The 27,900-nt window shown below is 42.5% G+C and overlaps 1 protein-coding gene across 3 annotated transcripts in view; it reads left to right on the plus strand.

Annotated features, from left to right (window-relative positions):
- The window catches only part of stard8 (StAR related lipid transfer domain containing 8), a 198,531-nt gene that overhangs the window by 90,267 nt on the left and 80,364 nt on the right, over positions 1–27,900 (plus strand). The window lies entirely within an intron of this gene.

Below are 27,900 nucleotides of genomic sequence, written 5' to 3' on the forward strand. Positions count from 1 at the left end.
CAGAGAGTGGGGGTTAATGGGTGCTATTCGGATTGGCGGTTGGTGACTAGTGGAGTGCTCCAGGGGTCAGTTCTGGGGCCTCAGCTATTTACCATTTATATAGATGATCTGGAGGAGGGAACCGAGTGTATGGTGTCGAAATTTGCTGATGACACCAAGACTGGTGGAACGGCAAATTGCGCGGAGGGCGTGGAGAGTCTGCAGAAGGATCTAGATAGGCTGGGCGAATGGGCCAGGAAATGGCAAATGGAATTTAATGTTGGCAAGTGCGAGGTGGTCCACTTTGGTAGGAATAATGGTAGGAAGGACTATTACTTACGTGGCGAAAAACTGCAGCAGGCGACGGTGCAGAGGGACCTCGGGGTCCTTGTGCATGAGTCGCAAAAACCCAGCCTGCAGTTGCAGCAGGTGGTCAGGAAGGCGAATGGGATGCTGGCCTTCATAGCGAGGGGGATTGAATATAAAAGTAGGGAGGTCTTCCTGCAGCTGTATAGGGCATTGGTGAGGCCGCAGCTGGAGTACTGTGTGCAGTTTTGGGTGCCGCACTTACGCAAGGATATTTTGGCCTTGGAGGGAGTGCAAAGGAGGTTTACTAGGCTGATACTGGAGTTGAGGGGGTTGAGCTATGAGGAGAGGCTGAATAAACTAGGCTTGTACTCGTTAGAGTTTAGAAGAATGAGGGGAGATCTCATTGAGACATATAAGATGATGAATGGGATGGATAGGATAGAGGTGGAGAGACTCTTCCAGCTCAGAAAGGACAGTAGGACTAGGGGGCACAGCCTCAAGATAAAGGGGGGGGGGGTGGTTTAGAACGGAGTTGAGGAGGAACTTCTTCACTCAAAGGGTGGTGAATCTCTGGAATTCTCTGCCCGTTGAAGTGGTGGAGGCTGCCTTGCTAAATATTTTTAAGACGCGGGTTGATGGGTTTTTGATAAGCGAGGGGATTAAGGGTTATGGGGAGAGGGCGGGAATGTGGAACTGAGCCACGACAGATCAGCCATGATCTTATTGAATGGTGGGGCAGGCTCGAAGGGCTAGATGGCCTACTCCTGCTCCTATTTCTTATGTTCTTATGATATGCGGTTGGACTTAAACCTGGTGTTGTCAGACTTTTTACTGTGTTTACCCCAGTCCAACGCCGGCATATCCACATCACGATATGAGGCAGCAGTGCTAACCTCTGCCACTGTGCCATCCATATTCCACCCTCATTATTTGGCTGTCAGTTATTACATTTGGTTAAATCCACAGAAATAGGCTTAAGACTCAGTTTTTGCACTTGTATCTCACTCTTTCTATAAGGCTGTTGGTTCTACCAATATTTGTTTTATAATACCTGAATATAATGCTCCTTTAGTCGCACAGTGCCCACCACATAAGGTTGCCTGTTGTGATGCTTTCCTTTACACCTTCCAAGTCCTTTATAAGTACCTATTATAAAGCTATTAGACTTTGCCTCCTTTTTCTAGTTCTGCTAGAACTTCCAGATCTAACTAAATAAATTAGTGAGCTTTTTTGGTTCCCTGAGATTGTTATGAGCATTGAAACCTAGATCCTAATCGTGAAAGTTCAGCATTGTAAGGTCACTGATTAGACTATCCAGTCCTATGGTCAAATGTTATAGAAATTGTTTACTTTACATTCATTCTTCTCTGTGCCTGACTTTCTGTTTCTTTTTTGATTAGGTATGGGAAAATTTGGGGATTTTTCTCTTTGCGTAGAATATTTTTAAATGGCTCTTGATTGGCACAGTGGTTAGCTCTGCTGCTTCACAGCTCCAAGGTCCTGGGTTCGATTCCCGGCTCGGGTCACTGTCTGTGTGGGGTTTGCACATTCTCCTCATGTGTGCGTGGGTTTCCTCCGGGCGCTCCAGTTTCCTTCCACAGTCCAAAGATGTGCGGGTTAGGTTGATTGGCCATGTTAAGAAATTGCCCCTTAGTGTCCAAGGGATGTGTAGTTAGAGGGATTAGTGGGTATAATATGTAGGGATATGGGGGTAGCGCCTGGGTGGGATTGTGTTCGGTGCAGACTCGATGGGCCGAAGGGCCTCTTTCTGCACTGTAGGGTTTCTATGATTTTATGATTCTATCTCATGTGTGGCTAACAGTTGTAACTGAGATGTAGGGCACCTCAAAAATCATTCACTTACCCACACAATTATATACAGGTCCCAGGGTCATACTAAAACTCACAAAACTGAAGCAATTGCAGGGCTTTTGAACGATAAATCTCTGTGGACTGTTACATCCTGTGTGAAAGTGTATTTCTTGTCATGATGCATCATGAGTGACATGCCTATTTTTCTGCATCCGGTCTTTCACATAAGAAAGACTTAACTAAAATCCTAGACTTCAAGGATTGCATTTTTGCCCCTGAGATGGATACCTCAAGTTGGGGAAATTTTGTGGCTTGGTGCACCTGTCTTGTGGGGCGGTGGGGTTTGGAAGCAGCGCACTGTTCGCTGGTGGCGGGATTCTCTGGTACTGCTGGCGGCGCACCCCCTACCATGGGTTTCCTGGCCGGGGGCGTGGGGGGTGGGGGGTGACTTCAGTGGGAATTCCCATTGACTGTGACGGGACCAGGGGATCCCACTGACAATGATCCTGCCACTGAGAGAAATGCTGAGGGGAGGCCAGAGAATCCTGTCCATAATGATAGTCCTTGTGATAATGCCAGCAAGTAGCTACTGCAACTGTTAGACCAGATGTTTTCCAATTCTCACTAACACAGGTAGTCTACTTCTTATTTTTAAAGGACTGGGGATTTAAATACCTTGACAGTCCTTCAGTTATTTGCCCTTCATGACCAGTTATGTCTCTTCCATAAATTCCTGACCCCTTCACTCAGCACTAAGTTCAAATGGCTTTCCTGAGTTCAGGGTACCCCCCTGAGTGACTCTCACCCTCTCCCCACGCCCCTTCCAGCAAATTTGGGATCTGTCAGTAATGGGAGGGATTTCCGACTCTCGGTCCTGTCCTCAACTCCTAAAGGTCCACAGATTTCTCACCAATTCACAAAAATCAATTTTTTATGATAATTCAGCTAGCAATTATACCTTGGGCAAAATGTCAGGATCCCTCACCGACAGATTTGCTGGCTGTGAAGTCTGTAAAATTCCGCAGGTAGCCTTCCTGTGCCCATTTTGAGGCTAGTGAGAGGAGATTAGAGGTGGGATTGGCACGGGGAGGGATATGGGGTGCAAGGCCTGGCAGCTTAACTTGCTTGGCCTTCAGGTGGGTGAAACCTCTCTTGAGGACTCACTTTCTACAATGAGTACACACTCAAGGTCTGTCCTCTCCCGTGAGTTCTCGTTCCTGGCCTTGTCATTAAGATTCACACTCCCTTTGGGCCTCACCTTTCTTCCAAGCTGTGAGACCCCTCGTATTGACTGGGTTTTGGAGTAGACTCTGGCTCTGTTTGTAGTCCCAGCAATGACCATTGCTCCCAGGTGTCACCGTTACGATTACAGAGTGGCTTGTCTTTCAGATTGACCTTTGTTCTCTGAGGCTCTTTGATGAAGGTCACAAAGAAAAAGTAGTTATGCTTTCAGATCCTGATCAGTGTCCAATACTTAGAGAACTGCAGAAGGAGGCCATTCAACCCATCAAGTCTGCACGGACTCTCTGAAAGAACACTTTATCATTGCTGACCACCCTGCACTATTCCCGTAACCCCACGCAGTTAAAATGGCAAACTCACCTAACCTACATATCTTTGGATACTAAGAGGCGATTTAATATGGCCAATGAACTTAACCTGCACATCTTTGGAATGTGGGAGGACACTAGAGCACCTGGAGGAAACCCACACACAGGGAGAACGTGCAAACTCCACCCAGCTAGTGACCCAAGGTCGGAATTGAACCCGAGTCCCTGGCGCTGTGAGCAGTGCCACCCTCATGTTTCGCCATCCATTTTTCTGCCCAGGTTGAATTGTCTGCTAGTGCTTACTTGTAAGAATGAGTGTTTTGCAGAAATAGTGTAAAGCTATTATACCCTGTTGAAATGTATACTCGCAAGAGCCAGGGTGTCTGAGAGAAAAGTGAGAAAAAGCATGGAGTCAGTTCTTTATTTTCTCCCTCTCTTACCACGAGTTGTTCTTCCCCATTAAGCGGAAAATAATGTGAGTGATTTAGTCCCTGGTCAGTTCCCTTTTAATGTTCGGTTTCAGTTCTTTTAGCTACATTTGGTGTTTTGGTTTCAGTAATCTGACGTAACCAGAGTCTGATTATGTCCAATGGTTGCAGTCCAAGTCTTACTCAAACCAGACACTAACCTTTCACATTATATGTTCTTTTTGCTCATTTGATCTGGAAGGATACGTAGTAAATTAGAAAATACACGGAGCTATCTTGAAAGTAAGTGGGCTGATCTGATCTGTGTTTCTCAGCCTCTTTCTTTAAACAGTGCTATGGTGGGGTAATTTTTGGACATATTAAGTTCCTCTGCTGTCAAATCTCTCCTCGCCTTAGTTTTTTGGGGTAGTTGGGGTACTTAGAATTTACAGAATCATCATATGTCACACAAGTGAAAAGACTCCAACCCATCCTTCCTTTCCTGTCTCTTTTTCCTTCATCTTATTGCATCTATAATTTTAGCCTTTCGATCCCATTCATCATCTCATTCAGCAACTTCCCTCCATTTTCAACCTCCAGTGAGATTGCTACCACTTGGTTTTATTTTTACCTACATATTAGATTGTTAGTGTAGAATCTCCAAGAATGGCTTCCCTTCTTGTCCTATTCAGTAAAGTCTGGATTTCTCCAGAGGGCATGGCCTCTGTGTGTCTCCCAGTGGAAGATTTCTAGCATCATCAGCTGATTACAATATGGAAATCCTTCCCACCCCCCCCAGGGGGTCAGGGTAAGAGGGGTGCCACTTGGGCAGTGCCAGTCTGGCACTCTGGTACTCCCCAAGGGGCAAACTGGCACTGGAGGCTAGGTCATTGCGTCTCTTAAAGTGCAGTTGGATATATTTTTGACAGTCAAGGAAGTCATGGGATAGAGTCAAAGAGTCATGGAGATCATTGAGGTTTACAGCACGGAAACATGCCTTCAGCCCAACTTGTCCATGCCACCTTTTTTCAAAACTGCTAAGCTAGTCCCAGTTGCCTGCATTTGGCCTATAACTCTCTACACCCATCTTACCCATGTAACTGTCTTAACATCATTTAAAATACACTATCTCTGGCAGCTTGTTTCAGACACTCACCATCCTCTGTGTGAAAAAATTACCCACCATGGATCCTTTTGTATCTGTCCCCTCTCACCTTAAACCTATGCCCTCTAGTTTTAGACTTCCCTACCTTTGGGAAAAGATATTGACTATCTAGTTGATCTATGCTCCACATTATTTTATAGATCTCGATAAGATCACCCCTCAGCCTCCTACGCTCCAGAGGAAAAAGTCCCAGTCTATCCAGCCTCTCCTTATAACTCAACCATCAAGTCCTGGTCGCATCCTAGGAAATCTCTTCTACATTCTTTCTAGTTTAATAATCTCTTTTCCATAATAGGGTGACCAGAACTGTACACAGTATTCCAAGTGTGGCCTTACCAATGTTTTGTATAATTTCAGCAAGATGTCCCAACTCCTATATTCAGTGTTCTGACCGATGAACCCAAACATGCTGAATGCCTTCTCCACCACTCTGTCCACCTGTGACTCCACTTTCAAGGAGCTGTGAACTTGTATCCCTAGATCTCTTTGTTCTGTAACACTCTGCAATGCCCTACCATTAACTGAGTAAGTCCTGCCCTAGTCCAAGCTACCAAAATGCATCACCTCGCATTTATCTAAATTAAACTCCATCTGCCATTCATCAGCCCATGAGAGGGGGAAGGACATCGGAGGAAGACAGGGAAGTGGAGTTGGGACCATAATCAGATCAACCATGATCATCTTGAATGGCAGAGTAGGCTTGAAGGGCCAAATGGCCTACTTCTGCTCCTTAATCTTATGTTATTCATTCTCCTTGCAGTCAAGGAGATTGAGGTGATATTGGAAAGAAGTGTGCTGGATTATAATAGACTTAGATAAGATAGAAAAGGAAAAGGTCTTCCTGTTCTCTAATGGTACAAGAAATAGAAGACATAGATTTAAGAATTTGGGCAACAGAAGCAGGGGAAGGATATTTTAACACAGTGAATGGTAAAGACTAGAACTCGTTGCCCATAAGTGTGGTGGATGCAGCAACAATCAATGATTTCCAAAGGAAATTGTATAGGCATTAGAAGGAAACGTACTTGCAGGGATACAGGGCCCGAGCGGAGGAATGGGGCTGACTGGCTTGATCAATGGGAAGCCGGCCTGGATGAGACTATGAAGGAATCTAAACTAGAGGATGAGCAATTTAAATTGGATACATTGTAAGATAAGGAACTAAAAGGAAAGAAGCGGTGGATGAGTAGGATTTGGTGGCACACAATGGGACAAATGGCTTTCTTCTGCGCCATTTACAACTCATTCTGTCTCCCACCAAATCTTGGAACCCTGGCAGTGCCAGCCTGACACCCTGGCACTGCGTACTGGGCACCCTGACACTGCTAGCCTGGCACACTGGCAGTGCCTAGCAGGCATTGGAGAGTGCCAATGGGACAAGGTCAGATGGGGCAGAGCTAAACAGGAGGGTGGGGGAGGCAGGACGGGAGAGAATGGGTGGGATTTCTGCTTGGGAGAGTGGGGGCTTGGCGTGGGGCTGGCAATCAGAGACCAGGGCTGACCATGGAGGGCGGGAGTTCAGGACTGGTGATGTCGGGCAGGGGAGTTGGATGGGCAATTGGGAGGCTGTAATCAGAGTGCAAAATATACTGGGAGATTGGCTCATGTGCAGTGGCCGCCTCAGCGCTCTGATGCCGGCCTTTCGGGTGCTCTGCCCCTACTACCTTTAGTCCTCTAATGGCCTCTATGCTGCACAGATGTTAAACCAAGTTCATCCAAAAAACAGGTGGAACACCTCCTGTTTTCCCGCCCTTTGGGTACTTCGTTTTGTTTTCAGGAAATCGCGCCCCGTTTGGGCTATTAACTGTTGGGGAAAAATAACCAGGACTTGATTAAATATATGAGCCATTTTTTTGAAGAATTTAATAAGCTGAAGAGAAGCCCCTCAAGCTATCACCCCTCACCCAACTAGATAATAACTCGGATATTGCAATGTCCTAAGTTCTTACCCTTTGGGGTGGCACGGTGGCACAGTGGTTAGCATTGCTGCCTCACAGTGCCAGGGACCCAGGTTCAATTCCGGCCTCTGGTCACTGTCGGTGTGGAGTTTGCACATTCTCCCCGTATCTGCACGGGTTTCCTCCGGCTGGCCTGGTTTCCTCCCACAGTCCAAACATGTGCGGGTTAAGTTAATTGACCATATTAAATTGACCCTAGTGTCAGGGGATTAGCAGGTTAAATATGAAGGGTTATGGGAATAGGGCTTGGTTGGGATTATGGTCAGTGCAGACTCAGTGGGCTGAATGGCCTCCTTCTGCGCTGTAGATTCCTTGTGGATTTTACATCGGAGGATTAAGGAATGTACCAGGAAATGTAACACTTTCCTTTGGGAAAATGGGCTGCAATTTGTCAGGAACAATTGGGATTTTGTCTTACATTCTACATAAATTACTCTCCAGCGAACTCATTGGGGTGAATTATTTGGTGGGGTGAAGAATCTGACATTCCACCCAATCCTACAGGTTTCGCACCTGATAAAGTAAAATTGCTCCTCTAATCAGTAGGGAACACAAAACATGTTTAGCACGGGTTGTATGCAGAGTGAAGCTCCCTCTGCCATTAAGCATTCTATCAGATTAGGTGCCTCTTAAAATCTTCACTGTACTACTTGTGCCTTAGAAAAGCAGCCCATTCTTCAAGGTTTTAGGATGATTCTTCAATATTTTAGGATGATGGCAATTCAGAACTACATTGTGGCTGCCCAACATCCATTTTCCATTATATCCTTTGATATAGCAGAGAGGGAAAACTTTACTTTTGGACTGGATTCAAGGTCCCATTATTTATTTTGTGATTGTTAAATTCCTAAGCCAAGTAATTTCTTCCAGTCCTGCTGCATTGAATGTGGATCGGCCTCTATTGATGATCCTGACCAAACCGGGGTGCAGTATTCTGCAGTTGAGTATGAAAGCATGAGTGGAAGGTTTGGAAGGTGGTGATAGCAGCGCCCCAGATTGTGCTGGCTAGTTTGACAATCAAGTTGTTTCTGGACCTGACCTTGGCTGCAGTTGCTTCTAGATGGTCCCTGAAGATCAATGTCCTATTTAGGGTCATATCGAGGTAGGTTGGAGTTGAGTGGTGCTTTAACTTAGAACCATTCATTTGAATGTTGAGCTCTTTATTAGCTTTGTCATTGTGAAGATGGAATAAGCTGGATACTGTTTTTGTAGGCCTTGGCTAGATTTGTCATATGTGGCAGTATTATTCAAGGTATGATAAGACCTCATTTATGGTCCAGTCCAAGATGTTGAAGCTGGGGCCTTTAGTTGCATGGCAGATGTTGTCGGCCTGTATAAATTTTTGGGAAGTAGATTTTGGAAGATCATTTGTGTACAAGTTGGACAGTGTTGGAACCAGTACTGAACCTTGGGGGAATCCATTGGTTTGTCTTTTCCATGTACTTGTTGCCTGTCCAACGTGAACTCTGAACCTTTAATTGTTCAACATTGTTCCGATACTTTTAGTCATCCAATGGAGAGAGCAAATAACAGCTTCAGTGGTAAGGGCCAGTGCCTCTTCCCATATGCTGTGATCCTCGAGCAAACTAACTTGGTCAACACTAAGGACTTCTTCTACAATTGGGGATATGCTCTGTAGGATGATGCTTTCAAGGATTTTGTATGGGACTTTCAGAAGAAAGAATAGATGGTAGCTAGCTGTGAGTATGGAGTCTTTTCTGGGTTTTGGTATGGCGATGATTTTTGATCATTTCTTCGGAATGGTGTTAGAATTATGACCATCATGTAGAACCAGGCAGCCAGGCAAGAGCTCAGAGCCTCAGGTGTTTCATAACTTCTGGTGCGATATTGTCCCAGAAATGATAAGAACTCACCCTTGTGAATGAATTGTAAATTTATTGGTGATTGGATCCATTAATTTACTTCTTTGTTCTGTTTGGTTTGCACTAATTCCAGCCCTAACAAATAACCACTGCTGCCCAATTGCACCCCCAAGTGGCTGGAGGTGACTTTTGGTAAACCCTGTGATTTTGCTTCCTGAGCATCCAATTCTTTAGAATAATATGACTGGAGATGTTTCCTTATGGGTTGCTTAATTACAATAAAAAAGGAATTTAATGTTGTCAACCTTTGACCGTACTGAAAATGTTAAAATATTAGAAATAAGTTGGCTTAAACAGATTGTCATGCACGTAGACATAGAAACATAGAAAATAGAAACAGGGGGAGGCCATTTGGCCCTTTAAGCCTGCTCTGCCATTCTTTATGACCATGGCTGTTCATCCAGCTTACTACCCTCATCCCACCTTCCCCCACCCCAATTTCCTTTGATCCCCTTCATCCCAAGTGCCAAATCGATAAGTGCTGCTTATACTGGGCTGGATTTTCTGGCTGCGCTCACCCTAAGGTTGGAAAATCCCACCCAGGGTCAATGGTCCTTTCCATGTTCTGTGTCCTGCCCACTACAATTCCTGTGGTGGGTAGGATGGGAGAATCCTGCCCACAATGTTTTTGCCCCAACTACTTTCTGTGGTAACAAATTCCACAGGCTGAAAACTCTCTGGCTGAAGAAATTTCTCCTCATCTCTGTCCTAAATGTATCCTCAGACTGCGACCCCTGGTTCTGGACACCCCCACCTTTGAGAACATTCTTCTTGCATCTACCCTCTCTAGTCCTGTTAGAATCTTATACATTTCAATGAGATCTCCCCTCATTCTTCTGAACTTCAGCAAATAGATTCAAACTCTTCTCATACATCAGTCTTACTATCCCCAGAATCAGTCTGGTAAACCTTCTCTGTGCTCCCTCAGATAAGGAGCTGAAAACTGCACATAATATTAGAGATTTGGCTTCACCAGGGCTCTGCATAATTGCAAAAATATACCCCTGCTCCTGTATTCAAATCCTCTAGTTATTAAGACCAACATGCCATGTAGCTTTTAAAGTTTATTTATTATTGTCACAAGTAGGCTTACATGAACACTGCATGGGAAATTCAATCCATAATGTCATTCAACAGCCTCATTTCTACAACACTCGACACATTTCCTATTCTTCCCATACTCCCCCATTTCAATTTCTTCCCTCCACTCCACTAGTGCTGAATCTTGCTGTTGTACAATTCCACAAGTACTAAAGTAAAGTTTATTTATTAGTCACGTAGGCTAATATTAACACTGCAATGAAGTTACTATGAAAATCCCCTAGTTGCCACACTCTGGCACCTGTTCTTGTATACCAAGGGAGAATTTAGCATGGCCAATGCACTTAACCAACATGTCTTTTGGACTGTGGGAGAAAATCAGAGCACCCAGGCAAAACCCATGCAGATGTGGGGAAAACGTACAGACTCTGCACAGACAATGACCTAAGCTGGGATTTGAATCCCGGTCCCTGGTGCTATGAGGCAGCAGTGCTAACCACTGTGCCACTGTGGTTACAGCCTGTTGCACCTGCATGCTTACTTTCAGTGACTGGTGGTTGAGGACACCAAGGTCTCATTGCATATTCCCCACTAATTTGTAGTCATTCAGATAGTAATCTGTCTTCCCATTTTTGCTTCCAAAGTGGATAACCTCACATTTATTCAAATTATATGGCACCTGCCATTCATTTGCCCACTCACTCAACTTGTCCAAATTGCACTAAAGGATCTTTTCATTCTCCTCACAACTCATTCTCCCACCCAGGCTTATGTTATCTCAAATTTGGAGATATTACATTTAGTTCCCTCATCTAAATCATTTATATAGTGAATAGCTGAGGTTCTATGGTATCCCACTAGTCACTGCCTGCCATTTGGAAAAAGACTAATTTATTCCCACTCATTGTTTCCTGTCTACTAACCATTTTCCTATTTGTCTCAATACACTACCCCTAACCCCATTGCTTTAATTTTAATTTCCTGCACCAGTCATTCTGCTGCCTATTTGAGTGAGGTGTTAAATTAGGAGTAGGCTTGTACTGTGAGCCAATGTCTCCTGTTGACAATTTGTTAAGAATATCCAAACTAATTTGAAATGGAATTTTTAAGGCCAAAAGAAAATTATATAATTATGATGAGTAAGAGATAGATTCCCAGAAGATACTTGCATAGAATTTTCCTTCATCATCTGAGAATGAGGGGAGCTTTAAATCTGGAGGGCTACAGCTGTCTGCTTCAGTTTAGGTCTGCAATCTAGTTAAATTTAACCTGAATCATAGCCAAATTTGATTTGAATTGTACTTTGCTTTGTCCAATTGTTCTCCCTCTTCTGAAGAGGTTGACCCTAATGAGGGTAACTGGCTAACCTCCTGCACCTCAACCAAATGAGCAACTTTTCACATGTGGTGTAAGTTAGGCTATCCAAATTCAGGGAACACCACAGCGGAGCCTAATCCTATTCACAAGCACGATCCATATGCATCCATTTTATGGCCTCGCTTATCCCGAAACTGTAAAATTTCACTCGCGATCAACAGACCTTCCCAATGGCCGCCCTTTGCCAGCTCTGATCTCCATGGTGGATGGGACGGTAAAATTCCAGCCAACTTGGAACGGTAATTATGGCTAATTTTCAATATATTAGTGCAGAGGAGCTGTGGATGATTGTAGTGTGCATGTTGATACAGCTGAGATCTGACCTAGACTGTAAATTGAATCTGGGACATTCTTAATAGATTATTACTACACAGGGTGGTCTCTGAGCAACTGGTGAGTATTCAGCTCTAATGTGAATCAACATCAAATGAGTGGGAGAGGGGAAAGTGCATTGCATGTTTTCCTTTTGAGTCAATCACCCTTCCTCTCTCCTGCTCCATCAAATTGGCATGTCCTTTACTCTGTGCTAGGGCTGTGCCCAACAATGAGGCTCTCAGACTGAAGGAATGAGCAGGCGGCCGTAATCTTTGGCTTTGCACACTGTGGCCCCTGTTCCGGGATCCTGTCGATATGCAATTCACGGGCTGTCTCTTTCCAATTTCCTGTGAGAAGTTTAGCTCGTGAGTAGGTTCTTTGATTCCAATTTCTTTGCAGTCAAAAGGTCGCCAGAAGAGAATGCTATTTATGCCTGCATGAAAGAGAGACAGAAATACATTTTTAAAAAACTGTTCGACCAGTGTTCACTGTTTCACGATAACTAGCTTGCAATTTGTGATGTCATTACTTGATTCTTGAAAGCATTTCCAATGAGCCACTCATTTCAATGAAATGAATTAATTTGATAGTGTAGGTGAGGGACTTTGGCTCATTTCCTATCTGATATGAATTGTATGAGCTATCCATCTAAAGGCCAGAACATCAAGCCATTGCAAAGTCCATCACATAGTTAAAAATAAGCCTGTTTCTCCATTTTGCCAGTGGTTTTCTTTGCCTTAGTTCTCCCCAGTACTAAAGTTCTTGTCATTCAGCTGCTTGAGTGCTGTCATTGTTCTTTGATGGAAATTACTGCTAATTATGTTATTGAGAAAGATTTCTACCATAGAGGCTGGTTGTTGACCAATTACTGTACAGTCTAGTGATTGACCTGTTATAACCTCTGGTGTCATTCCAAGGCGCGTGGGAATGAATGTTTCTTTTGATCAAATTTGAAATTACGTATTTGCATTGCTTGTGTATGCGTATATGTATCTCCACATTGAAGAGAGGTGGAAGGATTAACTTTTCAAAAAATAATGTATTTTCTTGTCCATCACAGCTGAAGTGTTTTAGAATGGGAGGCAGTGAAATTGCTTTTACTTAACATCATTCTATTGTCTCTATGTTGCAATGTAGATATATAACACTTTCGTTCTGTGAATTATCCTTTCCATCTTTTATCCATTCTGCTGGTACAGTTGCCAGCACTCTCAAAGAGAAACCTGTCAATTTTATGACTTGCTTTTCTTCTCTGGTGCTAAACTCAATGATCCTGCAAAGAATTTCCTTTCTTAGCTTTGTACATTTTGGCCAACCTTATGATTTATTCTGGCCATGTTTGTTGGACTCCACATTACACACACTAATGAGACTTCTGGTTTTGATTGTATTCCTTTTATTATTATTGAGGTGTTTTCTTATAAATCCACTTATGTATTTCCTCTATTTTCAATTTCTCTTACACCCAAACCCCTTTGGCCTTTTTTTTAGTTACTTGTGGTTTACTAAACCCCTATTGCTCTATATCCATTATGTGGCTACCTTCTTAAGCTTTCTTGCAGTTTCAACTTTTGGGCCTACTCAATGAGATGCAAAAGAGGACATGGAAGTGAAAAAAGCAATACACTTATTTAGCAGTAACTAAGAAGTTGCCAGTATTAAGAGGTGATCATTCGCTGACAAAATGAAGAATAGCTGAAGTATTTTAAAGGAGGTCAAGACTACTTATCAGCCACACAGAATGTTGACATGGCTTCAATGTAATGCTTACTTTTTAAAAATCTGTTGAGAGACAACTTTTATGATCGGAAATTATTGCCCAAGGAATGAGGTGGTGCTAGAATCTCAGATAGGAAACAGGAGGGAGGGAGATGAACTTTTATATTACATAATCATGCTGGTTTTACTGTCCAGGGAGCTTTTGGAAAATATGTTTTAATTAAAAAACAAAACATAGGTTGATCAATTATGATTATAAGTTTGAATTATAAGTTGCATGTATTTTTATTTCTGCATTGATCTTTTATGGTTTGTATGTAGGATTTTGGTTATTCTAAATATATTAATCAGTATTCACATACCCTGTACACTGACTATTGACTGGAATTTGTTGTGAGCAGCCTTTGTTTGAGTTATTGCCCTTTAGGAACTGCAAATTGTGTATTTACGGACTAGTCTTTGTTTCAAGCTATATAAAGTTTTAGTTTACGCTGTATTGTTACATTTCCCTTGAAGTTGGTTTCATGACCATGTTGGTTGGTGCCCTATAAATTAGGCTATGGACAGATTTACACCCACTGTTTTACTTATGTTACAATATCTTTTGACATTACAAAAAATGCTTATTAAGGCAAAGGCATTCAATACCAATAAAGCAATAAAGACTTCAGATCAGGTGCAGCATGGATTGTGTTCAACGTAAAGTTCTCTCCACACTGTTCCATTGAGCATTTATTTCTCTTGCAATGGGTTACATTTAGAGATCCTTTTACACCACCCCACCAATATATCTTAATCCTTGACGAAAAGCACTACCATCATGCAGTGTTAGTGTGATATTTATTATTTCTCACACCAGCCATTTCTATCCAGGATTTCCAAGTTATTATTAATCAATGCAAAATAACGTGTTCTGTTATCTTAAACCCAACAAGGACTGGGATTAAATTGAACCAAAAATATTACATTTGACTTGGCAGAGAGAGAAAATTCACCCATCGGACTGAGTAGGGTTTGTCCCAAAATTCTAAATGTTAAATATTCACTTACTAAGTATGTGTGTCAGCCAGATGTGATAGAATGTAGTTATCCCAACTAGGTTTACAATGAAATTAAGCTTGTAGCACAGATGAAATGGTATAGTACGTAGGGTTGACATCATGGCACAGACTGGCTGGGCTGAATAGCCTCTTTCTCTGTTGTATATTTTATATGGTTCAATGTAAAATGTGTGAAATTGGCAGCTACAAAGATTGAAAGCACCTACATTGATGGTCTCCATCAATCTTTTCCATCAAGTTGCTCACCTGTTGTGAGACACATTGGCTGGAACTCTCTGGCCATTCACGCCTCGCTGCTGCTGCCAGCGAGAATGGAGAATTTGGCACTCAGCCAAATCTGCATTCACTGCAGTAGGACAGGGGAATCCCAGCTGCAGGCAAGGTTTCCATCAACTGTGAAAACTGATTCAGTATGGCACTGAGTGAGAGGGAATGAATGGGGAGAATGTGCAAACTCTACACAGGTAGTGACTGGAATCGAACTCTGGTCCCTGGTACTGTGAGGCAGCTGTGCTAACCACTGTGCCACCATAAAATACAATAAGATTAGATAGAAGTTGATCTGACTTAACTGAGTGCAGTGCAAGTATGAGTCCTGAAACACTAGAATGCACCCTTTAATCACTCAGTTTGCATGATCTCATGGAATTCTGCTTAGCCCCAGTAAAAGCCAAATTTGAAACGGTACAGGTTGCTGCTTATGCACAAAGGTTAGGATTAGCATTGTTGAATTCAACGGGCAGCATGGTTAGCACTACTGCCTCACAGCACCAAGGACCCGGGCTTGATTCCCGGCTTGAATCATTGTCTGTGTGGAGTTTGCACATTCTCCTTGTGTCTGTGTGAGTTTCTTCCAGGTGCTCCGGTTTCCTCCCACAATCCAAAGATGCGCAGGTTGGGTGGATTGACCATGCTAAATTCTCCCTCAGTGTACCCTAACAGGCCAGGCATCAGAGTGTGGTGACTGGGGACTTTTCACAGTAACTGCACTGGCAGTGTTAATGTATGCCTACTTGTGACTAATACATAAACTTTTTTTAACTTTGAAGTCTATCTTTACTCCAATTATGAGGAGTTGCCATTCAGTCAGAGGGTAAAGATTTTACTGTATAATGGTGACGTTATTCCGCAGGCTAATTGTTGTTCATTATATAACTGTACAAAGTTGTTGTTCAGAATGATGATTGGTCACTGTAATTGTTCACAGTGATGACTGGCTGTATGGGTATATGGCATTGCCCTTTATTCAGCAGGATAAGAGTTCATATGAATTTGTATTGAACATTATTCAACAGGGAACATTACCTTTCTTGCTCTTTTTGGAGTTTGTTGCATATTAACCTAACTCTTCCAAACTGAAATGTTCCTTATTTTCACATGATAACCTCTTTGCTAACCTCTGCATTCCACTGGTAATTAATAAGTTATGTATTTCAACTAAGAGTGGTAGTCATTGAACTCACTGGGTGCCCAGTGTAACTAGTGATTTTGTGTCAGAAGTGAATCCTCATTAGTCAGATCATCAGCTCCTAATAGTGCATACAGCTTTTCCAGATATCTTTGATATACACAATGCTGTCTAGACCATTAGTTCTCCTGACTCACAATGCTCATAATGTTTTCAGTATCTGCATGAGTTGAATTGTTGAGCCAGCTTGTGCATTGGAAATACTGGGAGTGAGGTACCCCCAGTTATAAAAATAGTAACCATCAAGACCACTGCTTTGTGAAATCTGCACCTGGAAATGGAATGCATTCCAGATTTCCTTTTCAATCACTTACCCCAGAACTTTTGAGATTTTGTCAGTTGCCAGTGTGACTAGGAAAGAGGATTTAAATAATTTTTGTTGTGGACATAGATCACTGTTCATCCACAAAATGCAAGCACATGGCTTGAGTATAGGTCAACATGAACATCTTCTGTAATCTAAACGTCATCCAAATGTCATGGGTAATACCACTCATATTTTGTCTTTCTATTATCTCTCTACCTTCCTTTTGCTCTCTGCCTTCTTCTCTTTCATAGAGTCATAACAACACACAATGAGGTTATTTAGCCCAAAAAGTCCATTCTGCCTCTCTGTGGAGCAATTCAATCAGTACTATTATCCCACTTTATCCCTGTGGCCCTGCAAGTTTATTTTCCTTAAGTGCCTATCCAGTTTCCTCATTGATTGCCTTTGTTACCATCACCCTCATAAGCAGAGTGTTCCGGGTCATGGTGCTTCAATGATCCTATAATCTTCACTAAGTACTCTGATGTGTTGGATTCTGATGTTTTTCCTTTCTCAGTGCTCCACATATCTATTGTGGCATCTACATCTCATTAGTACCCTGTTGTTGTTCCTCACTTCTTGATCTTGCCCAAGTCTTTGCACTCTCCAGCAAAGCCAGTCTCATAACTGAGACCAAGATTGGGGGAACGGCAAATTGTGCGGAGGGTGTGGAGAGTCTGCAGAAGGATCTAGATAGGCTGGGCGAATGGGCCAGGAAATGGCAAATGGAATTTAATGTTGGCAAGTGTGAGGTGGTCCACTTTGGTAGGAATAATGGTAGGAAGGACTATTACTTACGGGGCGAAAAACTGCAGCAGGCGACGGTGCAGAGGGACCTCGGGGTCCTTGTGCATGAGTCGCAAAAACCCAGCTTGCAGGTGCAGCAGGTAGTCAGGAAGGCGAATGGGATGCTGGCCTTCATAGCGAGGGGGATTGAATATAAAAGTAGGGAGGTCTTGCTGCAGCTGTATAGGGCATTGGTGAGGCCGCAGCTGGAGTACTGTGTGCAGTTTTGGGCGCCGCACCTGCGCAAAGATATTTTGGCCTTGGAGGGAGTGCAGAGGAGGTTTACTAGGCTGATACCGGAGTTGAGGGGGTTGAGCTATGAGGAGAGGCTGAATAAACTAGGCTTGTACTCGTTGGAGTTTAGAAGAATGAGGGGAGATCTCATTGAGACGTATAAGATGATGAATGGGATGGATAGGATAGAGGTGGAGAGACTCTTCTCGCTCAGAAAAGACAGTAGGACTAGGGGGCACAGCCTCAAGATAAAGGAGGGGCAGTTTAGAACGGAGTTGAGGAGGAACTTCTTCACTCAAAGGGTGGTGAATCTCTGGAATTCTCTGCCCGTTGAAGTGGTGGAGGCTGCCTCGCTAAATATTTTTAAGACGCGGGTTGATGGGTTTTTGATAAGAGAGGGGATTAAGGGTTATGGGGAGAGGGCGGGAAGGTGGAACTGAGCCACGACAGATCAGCCATGATCTTATTGAATGGCGGGGCAGGCTCGAAGGGCTAGATGGCCTAGTCCTGCTCCTATTTCTTATGTTCTTATGTTCTTAACTGCCTTGTAGATTCTTCCTTTCAGTTCAGTGATATTTTTCTGTCACACAACACTCCACTGCACTTCTTTCAATTAGTCTAATCAGAGCTAATCTGTTGCTTAATTTTAATTTACATGCTTTCACCTTCTGCCACCACTGACCCTAGATACTTGCAACTTCTCACTTTTTCTAAGTCATCACTCATAATCTTCACATCTTGACTCTGATCCTTTTTGCTAGGATAAAACTGGGAGTTCATAAATTGGGTCTTTGGTCTAGTGATCTTCATACTCCTGTCTTCCAGGGCTTTTCTCCAGCTCTCCAGATACTTAGTCATTCTCATCGTGCCCACTATACAGGTCAATGTCATCCGCAAATATCACTGTTCTTGGCATTTTCTGTCTCACTTGCTTACTTACAGCATCCAGGACAATCAGAAAGATAAACAGTCTCAGTGCCAAGCCTTGGTGCAATCCAATTTTGGTTTCAAAACACTCGCTGTCCAGGAGAGCAATAATTGTGTTAATTTGACCCTATGATAGGACATTACTGTTGAACGATATATTGCATGCACACACAAACAGAACTAAAATGTTCAAAATTAACTTTGCATCTTTGGATAAGATCTTTGCTGCCCATGCATTCTGTCGTCAGGCTGCTGACTGTGAGTGAAAACTGTATACACTAGCTATCTAAATTTTTACACAGTCACTGTTTGCCCTTCTCTCTTTTCTGTTCAGGGTTTTATTGTCATGCTGTGATTAAATTTGTGACTTATGTCCTATACCACATAATATCGGCAATTGTCAATAGGGTAAAATTAAAACTTTCATTAAATAAAGAACAATCTGGTGGAGTAGGGTCCCACTCAGTATAGAACCCACGCAATTCTCATTCCATTGATTGCGTAGGCTCCTGGATGGTTGGGCAATGGGCATGGAATTGACATTGTGGAGTCTGCTTAACCCGTTTAACCTGTGATATACTGTCCAAACAATGTTGCTTCTGTGCTTTTAAAAAATGATTGGGTTCAATATAAATTCAATGAAGTGCTTGGAACGCAACTAATGCTTTGAAATGCAGCGATATTACATAGGCAATCACATCAAATGTAGAATAATAACAAGCCACTACATGCAATTAAAGAGTTAAATTCTTATTAAACATTTGTTCTTCCCAGGGCTGTTTCCTATTTACAAAGCTTTGTCTGTAGTGCACACTTCCAGGGATCCATACAGGACAGTTAACTTGAACATAATTGCCAAAAATATTCTGACCAGTTTCCTCCCCTACCCCCTACCCACCCTCATCCTGGCCTACTCAGGGAACAAGGAAGGAAGCTGCCTGGGAAGGCTTGTCCGTTCTGGTAGGACATCAAGACTTTTTTCCCCTACTTTTTATTTTTTAAAAGGGCACATTGCCTCTTTTCGTAAGGAGTTTTCCATCTGTTTCAGTTCTTTGAATAGCCTGCTCCAAGCATCTGACCTTTTGTACTCCGATGTCTAAATACCAATACAAATAGCCAGTGGAACATGACTGTTTTAGTAGCTCACATAAATGTGAAAGATTGTATGGTGCTCGTCAAAAGCGTGCGGGGAATTCTGTAGATGTCCTGAACAATATTCCTGCTTCATCTAACATCATTGTAAACAGATTACCATATCTTGTGGATGCATTGGAGTTTTTTTTTCAAAATTCTATAGATTCCTTTGACTAGAAAGTAGTAAATGTAACCCCATCATTTAAGAAGGGAGGAAAGTGAAAACTGAGAACTACTGACCTTTATTCTCCCATTAACACATTTTGATATCAAAAGTGAGATCCTCCAACCGCGCTTGCCCCTAAACCGGAAAATCCCGCCCAAGGTCAAAGAACCTTTGCGTGGTCCGGCCCACCCTCTATGATTCCTGTGGTGCATGAGCTGGGAAAATTCCCTCTATTACCTTTATGCCACTACTCACACTTTTTCTTGACATTAATGCTTCCCTTGTCTTGTGACCGACACATCTTTGTCACGATTTCTCCTAGTTCCTTCTCTTTAGCCCTGAAGAAGTCATACAGACTCAAAACATTAACTCTATCTTCTCTCTCTACAGATGCTGCCAGACCTGTTGAATTTTTCCAACTTTTTCTGGTTTTGTTACAGTGCATCTATTAATTTGACATCAGTAGTCTGAAAAATGTTAGAATCTATTTTAAAGGATATGATAACTAGACACTTGAAAAATAATGGTATGATTGGAAAGAGTCAACATGGATTTATGAAAGGGAAATCCAGCTTAATAAATATGTTGGAGTTTTTTGAGGACTTTACTTGAAGCATAGATGAAAGAGAATCAGTAGATGTGGGGTATTTAAATTTTAAGAAAGCTTTTGATATGGTCCCACAACAGGAAGTTAGTAAACAAAATGAGATCACTTGGGAATAGGGTAATATTCTGGTATGGATTGACAAATTGTTGACAGACAGAAAACAGAATTGGAATAAGCCAGTCATTTTTAAAAATTCATTCATGGGACATAGGAATTGCTGGCTGGCTAGCATTTATTGTCCATCCCTAGTTGCCCTTGAGAAGATTGTGATAAGCTGCCCTCTTGAATTGCTGCAGTCCATGTTCTGTGAGTTGACCCACAAAACTGTTAGAGAGGGAATTCCAGGATATTGACCCAGCAACTGCGAAGGAACAGTGACATATTTCCAAGTCAGGGTGGTGAATGGCATGGAGGGGAACTTGCAGGTAGTAGTGTTCCCATGTGTCTGCTGGCCTTGTCCTACTAGATGGAAGTGATTGTGAGTTTGGAAGGTGTTGCCTAAGAATCTTTGGTGAAAGTCATTCTCAGAATGGCAAACTGTTACTAGTGGGGTACTCCAAGGATTACTGCTGGAGCTATAGCTATTCACAATCTATAAAAATAATTTGGATGTAGAAACCAAGTATAATATTTCCAAATTTGCTGATGACACAAAACTAGGTGAGCAAGTAAGTTGAGACAAAGATGGAAGAAGGCTTCAAGGGGATTTGGACATGCTAAGTAAATGGGCAGGGACATGGCAGATGGAATATGTGAATAAATGTGAAGCCTTAATTAACCTGTTGGCACTCATTGACTAGGCTCATTGGTTTGCTGAGGTTTTGGAGGGCAAATGCTAGGAATTGAATCAGGGCCCAACTGGAGTCAACATCCTGTTAGGAAAGATGTTGATAAAAGACAAATAAATGTGCTTTTTAGATAGAAGGGATTGAGTTGGAGGGTGTGTGGAGTTGATCTTCTAGGATGAAGACTTATTGGGTCTATATGTGTGTATGTGTATGTGCATGCGCGCGCGCGTGTGTGTGTGTGTATATGTATGCAGGCAGAGAGGCTGCTGCCTATCTAAATTTAAACTCTAGGTCATTGCTTGCTTTGGGCTGGGTTTCAGCTCTGGCGCCAGGATGGCCCCTGTAATTAGAAACAAGCTCTATGAAAAAGGACTCAATGACTACGTTGTCGTAAAAACGTTTTTTCCTTCCACTCCCCAAGAGTGAGGTCACTGCCTGAGTTTTGAGGAAGAAACATAAAACAAATAGTTTGATTAAATGGAGCAGCTGGTGGGTCTCACTTCTCAAGGAATGAATACTGAGTTTCATTAAGGCATCTAGATGGAATCCTGTGTGGAGCTTCTTTAGGATGCAGCCTGTGGAGAGCACACAATTCCAAGGATTATTCAACAGGCTCAGAGACCCTGCTTGAAAGTTATTTTACATACTGATGTTGAGACTTCCCGAAAGAATTGCTAGTTCAGTCAGCTCTCACTCCAGCGGCGTAAAATGAATGAAAGTACTTGTTTATTGTTTAATGGTTTGTATCCAGCCCATTGAGGGAATGGATACATAACCAGAGTTTGCTGCCAAACTAATGATTAGTTTAATAGGTGCATTGTTATTAATGTGCAAATTGTTCAGCAACTTCAGCAGATACCCCTGGGAATGCCAACACCTGGAAATTCCTCTCCAAGCCACTCACCATCATGACTTGGAAATATATCACCATTCCTCCACTGTCACTGGGCCAAAGTCCTGGAACTACCTCGCTAACAACACCGTGGAATACTTACATTACATGGGCTGTAGAGGCTCAAGAAAGATACCACCAGCTTTTTCAAGGGCAATTAGGAATGGGCAATAAATGCTGGTCTAGCCAGCAAAGCCCACATCCCTTGAATGAATGAAGAACTGTGAATCACCACCAATTGCTGGATGATTTGAACTGTTCTGCAAGCCACATGGAAATGCCGTATCACCTTTTCAGATCCTTTCATGGGATATGGATATCATTGGTCAGGCATTTGTTGCCTATCCCTGATTGTGACAACTGAGTGACTTGCAAAGCCATTTCAGTTAAGAGTCAACTGCGCTGCTATAGCTCTGGAGTCACATGTCAACCAGATAAGGTACAGGCAGCAGGTATTTTTCCCTGAAGCATATTAATGAATGAGATGGGTTTTTATGATAATCAATGATCATTTTGTGGTCATTGTTACAGTGTCTAGCTTTCAATTCCATGATTATTATTAATTGAATATAAATTCCTGCCGTAGTGGAATTTGAACGCATGTCACCAGACCATAAGCCTGGGCCCCTGGCTCTCTAGCACAAATGAAGAATAAAGTTCTCTCTATATTACTCCCAAAGAAGAACCTGAATATGCCCTCAAAAGGGTGTCCTAATTGCACCAAATTGACATTTCCATTTTTGCATCTTTCTTGTGCCCAATCATAATCAGTTGTGGACATGCACTAATTAGAAATTGGATCAAGATTATCCTAAATCATTTTGTTAATAGCATCTTTACAGCTAACAAGTGATCAGTGTGAAATGGCTCGCTAACTATAACTCACTTCATCTGAATAATGCATTGCAATGTCAAACTCCAGTAGCGTTTACTGTTAGATTAGATCAGACATATTAGTTTAATGTTTGCATGTAATCCTATTAGGGATGGATTGAAGTTGTACACATTCCTAAACTCTGAACTTTCATTCACATAAACCAGGCCTGAGTCCAGTTTTACAATCCTTGCTCTGTAGAACACTGTTGATTGAGCTAATTGGTAGATAATTTTCACATAAAACTCACTTTTCATCTGATACCACTGGAGGGCAATTAAGGAGGGACAACACCAGGAGACATTTCCCCCCAACCCAGGACAGTGTGTCCAATTGTAGAGCCTTAACTATTGCCACAATTGAGATCAGCCACAATTACGATCAGCTAACTCTGCACTATCTGCAGATCAAACTGAAGACTTTATCTACATCCTACAGCAGCAGATACTTGGGAATGATTGCAAACTCTAATGTAATCAGGTCTGACAGAAGCTCCACAATCTGCTACAGCTTTCTACTTGTGGTTTGCAGCATTCCTGTACACCCTGAAGTCTGGGAGTCACTCTGCCATTGTACTGTTTCCTCCCCCCACCCCTCCCTCATTGTTCTTACATGTCATTACTCTGGTGAGGAAGCTGTTGGGAGTACATAATGATCGCACAATTGTTACAGTACAGAAGGAGCCCATTAGGCCCATTGTGTCTGCACTGGCTCTCCAAATGAGCAACTTATCTCATGTCATTCCCCTGCCTTCTCCCCACAACCTTGAACAGCCTTCAATTTCAGATAACCATCTAATTCCCTTTAAAATGCCTCAGCTGCATTGCCCCCATCGTATTCTAAAACAATGCATTCTACAGCTCAAACACTTGCTGCATGAGAAGTTTTTCCTTACATCAGTTTTGCTTCTTTTGCTGATGACTATAAATCTGTTCCCTTTTGCTCTCGATCCTTTCATGAGTGAAAACAATTTCTCTCTGTCTACTCTGCCCAGATCCCTTACCAAATCTTCTCTCGATCTTCTCTTCAAGGAAAACAGTTCTAATGTCTTCAATCTGTCTTCATAACTGAAGTTCTTTGTCCCTGGAACCATTCTTGTGAATCCGTTCTGCACTCTGTCCAACGTGTTCATAACCTTCCTAAAGTGTGGCACTCAGAATTGAATGCAATATTATAAATCGAGTTAATGTCATAAATGAGTTCAACATAAACTCCTTGCTGTTGTACTCGACGTCCCTATTACTCTCTGATTTATTAACCACTATCTCAACCTGCCCTGCCACCATCAATGATTCATGTACATATATACCCAGGTCCTTCTGCTACCTTCAGAGTTGTATCCTTTATTTTGTATTGTCTCCCCATGTTCTTGCTACCAAAATAAATCACCTCACATTTTCCTGCACTGAATGACATCTGTCACTGTCCACCAACTTGACTATATAGTTTTGAATACTTCACAGTTTACAGTGCTTTGAAGTTTTTTTAACAGTCACAGATTTTCATGTACACTAAGGTTTAGATCATGAATATGTATCAGGAAGAATCCTAAACCCACCCCTGAGGAAATCCACTACAAAGCTTCCTCCTGTCTAAAAAACATCCATTAATCACTACTCTCTCCTATCACTCAATTTCATACAATGTTGCTACTTTCCCTTTTATTCCATGAACATAAAATTGTTCATGAGTCTGTTTTGTGGCGCTGTATCAAATGCTTTCTGGAAGTTCATGTACATCAATCAATGGCAACTAAAGTGAAGTTAATTTATAAACCGCAGGTAAGGCTTACATTGGCAGAGTGGTCTACACTGCTGCCTCATAGTGCCAGGGACCCAGGTTCGATTCCCAGCTTGGGTCACTGTCTGTGCAGAGTTTGTACATTCTCCTTGTGTTTGTATGGGTTTCTTCTGGGTGCTCCGGTTTCCTCCCACAGTTTGAAAGCTGTGCTGATTAGGTGCACTGACCTGAACAGGCGATGGAGTGTGGCAATTAGGGAAATTTCACTGTAACTTCATCGTGGTGTTAACGTTAGCCTTACTTGTGACTAATAAATAAACTTTTTTTAAGCACTGCAATGAAGACACAGGAAAAACATGCAAACACTGCATAGACAGTGACCCAAGCAGGAATTGAACCCAGGTCCCTGGTGCTGTGAGGCAGCAGTGCTAACCACTGTGGTACCATGCCACCCCAGTAGTTAACTCAGTAACTAAAATGGATATAAATTTAAGGTAATCATTAAAAAAATGAAAAGGTTTGTTTTTTACACCAAAGTTGTGGGACCATTGAGTGCCCTGTCAGATAAAAGGGGCACAATAGAAACCATTGTTGCTTTTGAAGGAAAACAGAGAAATACTTGAAAAAAGATAATTTTTGACACTGATGTGACGAAATAGGCAGACTCCTACTGTGCAAAAACTTGATCATTTTATCGTTACATAGAGAGGAAAGCAAGACTGAGCCACGACAGATCAGCCATGATCTTATTGAATGGCGGGGCAGGCTCGAAGGGCTAGATGGCCTACTCCTGCTCCTATTTCTTATGTTCTTATGAAGCATGGGTGTTAACATTCAGTGAATTTATTTTCTTATAAAGGACGACTGATAAAAAATAACCTTCAGCTCAGCTTTGATCATTTCAATTTTCAAATTCCCAGTCCACCTTTCTGGAATGAAAGCGAACTGCACTGATGCAGACTTTGAGGTGCAAGGTCTCTAAAAGCATTTCCTTCCCCTCCCCACTTGTTAGCACTGGCCTGGGGCGCCCGCTGCGACCTTTCACTGTATATTGATGTCAGCTGGCCTACTGGGTGAATGGACGTGGCTCTGTCTGGGTCTGTGGGAGAGATTTAACCTGCACTCTAGGTCACTCTCACTGCTTGTTACTGAATCCATTGGCCTTCCCTGCAGTTCGCTTTTCTGTCATGGAATTTTTCAGAGTGCTTATCTAACGAGATTAAAAGATCCGAGCCACGAGGGGCTTCTGACTTATTTACTAATCAGAGCTGCCCCTCGATGAATTTGGCGAGCTACGGTAAGTGGGATTTGAGTTCATTGCAGAGCTGCTCTAGAAAAGGATTTAAAAAAAAACCAGGATCAAAAACCTCGGCAGAGAGAATACGAGCCAACCCTTCCTTACGAATTGCTGAAACTTCCCTCGCTTCTCGATTTAACACCATCGTCAATCCAGTGGATACGTGACACGGGTCAGTAATTCAAATGGATTACAAGTGTCAGTTGTTCATGCAGTGACTTGTTATCACCTTTTGGGTGGGATTTGGTTTGTATTAGGTAGGAATGGGATGCTGTGGCACATGCTTGCAGGTACCCCTCCAGTCCTTACACTTGGGTCTGGCCCAGCAGGGTTACTGGATGCGGCTGATCAGAAGCGGCCGAATGTCTCTTAATCCAAGCCAGAGTACTGAGGTCAGTGACAGTCGGGTTTCGCATGGGCTTGAGCTGTGTTTTATTATCATTTGGATTTGAGCATCTTCTCACTCAGCCACTTCTCAACGAATTCTGATCTTACAGTTGCCCACCAAATGGGCACCCAATGATAGTTTCAGATGGTCATTTTTTACGCTGGGCTGGCTGGCGATGCTTGTGCTGTTCTAAAAAGATATTTAATAGGCAAACAATGGAAGTAACTGAAACGTTATTCTGGATGTCACCGATTGATACTTTAAACAGACCTTTGTCCCATCTTCTGGCGATCAGATAGTGGTGGTTAGAACTAGGAACTCTGGCTGACTGCGGTTTACAATGTTACTGTGGACCATTGTCTTCAGATGCTGAAATAAAAATAGGAAAGTTTGGAACTAAGGAGCAGATCTGTCTGCTTTAGACAGGGTTAAGATTCAGGTAAGGACTATTCATCAGAATTGTCCCAAGTGAAAAATCCCTGCAGATGTTGGAAAGCGGAAATAAAAGCAGAAAATGCTGGAAATACTCATTGGGTCTGGCTGGATCTGTGGAAAGAGAGAGAGAGAGAAATAATTAATATTTCAGAATGATGTCCTCTCAAAAATATATTTGTCTTGTACTCATTGGTGCCTTTTAAAAAGTAAAATTTATGTATTGGTCACAATTAGGCTTGCATTCACACTGCAATGAAGTTACTGTGAAAATCCCCTAGTTGCCACACTCTGGCGCCTGAGGGAGAATTTAGCATGGCCAGTGTACCTCACCTGCACATCTTTGGACTGTGGCAGGAAACCAGAGCTCCCAGAGGAAACCCACGCAGACACAGGGAAAATGTGCAAACTCCATACATGATTCAGCTGATGAAGGAGCAGCACTCCGAAAGCTTATGCTACCAAATAAACCTGTTGGACTTTAACCTGGTGTTGTGAGACTTCTTACTGTGCAAACTCCACACAGACAGTGATCCAAGCCACGAATCGAACCCAGGTCTCTGGTGCAGCAGTGCTAATCACTGTGTCAATGTGATGGTGGGGGTGGTGAGGAAAATGCAAAGTTGCTTACATTTTCCGGTACCCACTTGCACCAGTGACAGGTCTGGCAAGTATCCTACTCCTCAGCAGCCTTTGAAGAATTATTTTAGGATTATGTGAGCTGACATTGACAAGTCTTTCAACATAGGGAGAATATCAGGGAGAATATCAGGCCTTTTTGCTGACGCTATGGTGGCACCTATTAAATACATCATCTTTTTGTTGCAGGAAATGCCTTGGGTAGCAGACCTGCAATTAAAAATCTGACATGGAATTTCTTTCATGTTGGCAATCCTCTTCGTATGCAATTAATAACAAATGACTAATGTTGGTTTAATGCCCACACTTCGGGCTGCGCAGTCACAACATAAAGAGGGGAAATGATTAAAAAGGAGAGGCAGAAGTTAGAACGGTACTATATTTAATGTTGAAACTAGGAGCAGTTGCACGGATGTTAAATGTTAATCTCAGCGGTGCTGGGAATAAAACCAGCTGTTGGAACAGGATGTGTTATCTTTGATATAAAGGGCCAATAATTCAGTAAGTTGGTATGAATGAGTTGTGATGCTCTGCAAAGCAGTAATAGAAAGCTGTGGTCCTTTGTGATATATTGTATCCTGCTTGTTCTCACAGGCATGGGATGTTTCCTGAAATCCCTTAGTAGTCTGCACAAAATGAAAATGT

Source organism: Carcharhinus amblyrhynchos, chromosome 4 (genome assembly GCF_965287045.1).
Source record: "Carcharhinus amblyrhynchos chromosome 4, sCarAmb.v2.hapA, whole genome shotgun sequence".
In the NCBI taxonomy this organism is placed as follows: Eukaryota; Metazoa; Chordata; class Chondrichthyes; order Carcharhiniformes; family Carcharhinidae; genus Carcharhinus; species Carcharhinus amblyrhynchos.